Below are 3,994 nucleotides of genomic sequence, written 5' to 3'. Positions count from 1 at the left end.
TGAGGACTTTCAGTGCCCCCACACTTTCACATTGTGACGATTAAATCTTTCCAGATAAATGGAATTTTTCATCGTCGCTGAATATCAGATTGAAGGCGAAATGTTCATCCTCAAGTGTTTCCTACATTGTGATGCAAAATTGAAGGCGCTGGCGATAATCTTTCGGTTTTAATTGTTGTACGAGCTGCAAATGGTATGGTTGTGAAATGTCATCGCCGCTGTAAAATCTTCCACACAGTTTCCTGCGCTATTCCAAGTTCGTGCCTTGTTCAGATCTTTGATATTTTTGGACTGCGACCAAATTTTCCGTCGTCCTCCCCACATTTGCAACTGGTACAATTGGTCGATCGGTACTTTTCTCTTTTCAGAAACAACTAGTGTCCTAAATATTCGATACAAACGCGCAATACTATGTTTATGTGGCGGCTTTTTCCCGTCATTCCTTCTTACTGCACACTGCACTGTTGTAACAGATAAACATCTCGCATATTCCAACACACAAAAGCTCTTTTGTTGGTTCGTCTCCATTTTGTCAAGGCACTGCACTCGTGACGCCATCTGTAGGGCGCAATGCAAACTCTATGACATTGCAGCCCTATTCACGCATCAATCATAACGGAGTTCTTGTACATTGACAGTAATATGCAGCAATGTTTATGAAAAGATGTCCGATACGTGCCTCAGGTTTGAATTCACTGAATGCAATGAAAGAGCAGAGCAACGACATTGTGCTGAGTTTTTCCCACAGTGATGGCAGTCTTTTTTCTCCCTTTATTGTTATTTCATCCCCCTCGCCCCATATTGCAGGGGGTGGGCTGTCAGCGCGAATTAAAAAACATAGTAATGAGAATTATAAACAAAATTTGCGGTCGTTTTCTATTTTAAAGTAAAGATCAAACACAGACGATTAAAAAGTGGAAATGTATACATTTAAAAACATTGCAGGAACGTGAAATTCTTCCGATAAAAAAAACCGAAGCAGTGCGGTTTCATTTAAAAACTGAAGGATCTGCACTAGCGTGAGAGGTATTGCCGGAGGAGAGAGAGTATGTTCCCTAGGGTTGAGGGGTGTGGGTTGAAAGATAGCGGTCTGTTAAAAAGAAAAACTCAGATCAGAGGTAGGAACTGAGTTAGATGGTGGGAAATACAGAAGCTGTGAAAGAGAGAGGGTGAGGAGTAGTGTATCGTGTGGATAGGGCAGTGGTTGCAAGATGATGTTTGGCTTGTGGGTCGCTCAATTGCGCTGTTATCGGCGCCCACACAAATTCCCAATCTTTATTCAGCCAATCTCGCCACTTGCACGAATGATGATGAAATTATTAGGACAACACAAACACTCACTCTCTCATGATTCAGAGGCAGCAACGCTAGCTACTAGACCACGAGCTGCGGACGTGGTTGCAAGAGAAAAGGGGTCGGTATGAATGGAGAGGGACAGCAGAGAGGAGCTCTGGTGTCGAGTGGGATGGGTGGGGAAGAGTTAAAGTTGGCTGGAGGGATAAATATCAGGGCAGATCTCGTTATCTGGGTGAGGAAGTTTATTAAAGTTGCGGTGAAATAGGATGTGGAATGTGTGTAGGTGTAGGGACAGAGGGATGTGTTTCTGAAGGTGCAGCGACATACCAGGGTTGGCGATCAGAAGTGAGGCAATGGGGTTATTGGAATCTAGTCTGTGGATAGTATAGGTGACGTGGAGGTGTTCGATACGAGAGAGGAGGGGTGGGAATTTGATGAAATGGTATAGGATCCATTTGGGGGAAGGTAAATGGATGCAGAACGTGAGACGGAGTGCATGGAGTTCGAGAATTTGTAGGGACTTATAAAACTTTGATGGGGTGGAGATCCACGCAACATTTTCATAGCAGAGGATGGTTCGAATCAGGATTCTGTAGGTGTGCAGAATAATGAACAGGTGTAATCCCCAAGTTTGACCTGTTAGTAGTTTTAGTCTATTATGGATCTGTTGGATGATTAGAAGGTAAGGTTTCTAGGTTGGTTCCCGGTTGATGTTTAGTCCAAGATATTTTAGTGTGTTATTTCACTGGATATCACGGTTGTAAATGGTAAAGTAGAAGTCATGGAGACGAAAGGTGCAGTTGGTTTGCCCTATAATTATTGACTGGTTTTTGGAAGGATTGATCTTGAGGAGCCATTCCTTACAACATGAAGTAAACTGATTGAGGTGGATCTGGAGGGATTGTGGGGATTTCTGGAGTGCAGAATAGAAGGTGAGGAAAACGATGTCATCAGCATACTGAAGGAGGTGGGGGTAGCTTTGGCATATCAGCAGTGTAGAGGAGGTAAAGGAGAGGAGATAGGGCAGAGCTTTGGGGCACTCCTACAACGGGGTGGAATGTATGGGAACTGGTATTGTTAACAGTGGTAAAAGATGGGTTAATAGACAGGAAGTTGCAATAAGGCAGACATAGTTATTTCGAAGTGCGTCGTCTGCAGTTTTAAAAGGAAACCAGATTGCCATACCCAGCTGTAGGCTTTTTCTACGTCGACAGAGACGAAAAGGGCGGATTTATGGGACTTGAGTTGCTAGGTTAGGAGTGGGTGAGGTGCAGGAGCTGGTCATATGAGGAGAAATTGGGACAGAAGCCACATTGGTTAACGGAAAGAAAGTTGTGTTGATTCAAGTGTTGATGGATGCATTGGGAGAGGATGGATTCGAAGACCTTTCTAAACACTGAGGTGAGGCAGATGGGTCGGTAGGAAACGGCATCAGCAGGAGGTGTTTGGGAAAAAGGAGACTTCAATGTTTTCCATTTCTATTGTTGAGGATAGTAGCCCGTGGAAAGTTATAGGTGTAAAGGGTTGCAAGGGTGATGAGAAAGGAGAGGGACCATTCTTTGAGATGTCGATAAGAAATGCAGTCGTGACTGGGAGAAGTGTTGCGTTTTTAGTGGACCACTTGTTTTATGTCACTGTAACTGTTGTTCTGTTTGTGGTGTGTTGTACAAGTACTGGCAGCTGGGAGGCAGGGATGGCACAGTGGTACTTGTGTGTTCATAGATGATAGGAAAAAGTGAGTAACTAAAATGTTGGGTCATTAGGGATGAAGAAGATCACAGACAGATAGGACGCAAAATGGTTAGCTTTGGCCAGGTTGTCACATAAGGGATATTTATCAAAGACAAACGATTAGTAAGGTATGGGGTTATTGCCAGGTGAGTCTATAGAATGATTTCCAGTACTTGGAAGAGTTAATGAGGGGTGTAGCGTCGAATTTGGTGCATGTCTGGCGCACGCCCCAACGTTTTTTGCATTTAATAAATTCCTGACATGTCTCCGTATTTTCCAGTGGCGTGTGAGGTGTGAGTGTATCACAGTCGCGAGCCTGCAAAAAGGTGTGGGGGAGGATGAGGCGGTGACGACGTATGGTCTTGGTAGGAATGTTGGTGTATATAGCGTCTGAGAAGGACTGCTGCAGGAAGGATGTGGCCTGAGGGATATCGTCAGTCACTGGTAGGACAAGGGGTGGCTTTCAATCTGGTCACCTATGGATTCCCAGTGGGCATTCCAGTTGGCGCGGGAGTAGTCTTGCATAGCTCTTGACTGGAGACTGGGATGGGATCATCAGGGATGAGGTTCGGCGTAGGAGATATTGAGGAGTACAGGTAGGAAGTCACTTCCACTCGGATCGAGGACTTCTGCAGTGAGGCGTCCAATCAGGGGTGGTGGTGCTTTTAGGACAGGTGTGATGCGAGATGGGAACAGTGTCACCTTGCAGGTAGTCAGTAAAGTAATGATGATGGCAGTCATATCACAGTAACTTTGTAACTGCAATTTTTGTAACTGTACACGAGTAAACTTTGTGAAAACTATCCTGAGGAAACCTCCTTACATGCTGGGTTGTTATAATTGAGTGTGTTCTGAGTGCTGCAGTGCAGGATGTCATCGTAGGGCACTGAAACATCGTAGGTATGTTCATTAGTAGGTGCGCTTGCAGAGTATGCTGAAAAGTAGTAATTCCACTTTCTGCCACCAG

The sequence above is a fragment of the Schistocerca nitens genome, chromosome 4 (assembly GCF_023898315.1).
Source record: "Schistocerca nitens isolate TAMUIC-IGC-003100 chromosome 4, iqSchNite1.1, whole genome shotgun sequence".
NCBI lineage: Eukaryota > Metazoa > Arthropoda > Insecta > Orthoptera > Acrididae > Schistocerca > Schistocerca nitens.
The sequence above is the reverse complement of the archived record's forward strand: the minus strand, read 5'-3'. Positions refer to the sequence as shown.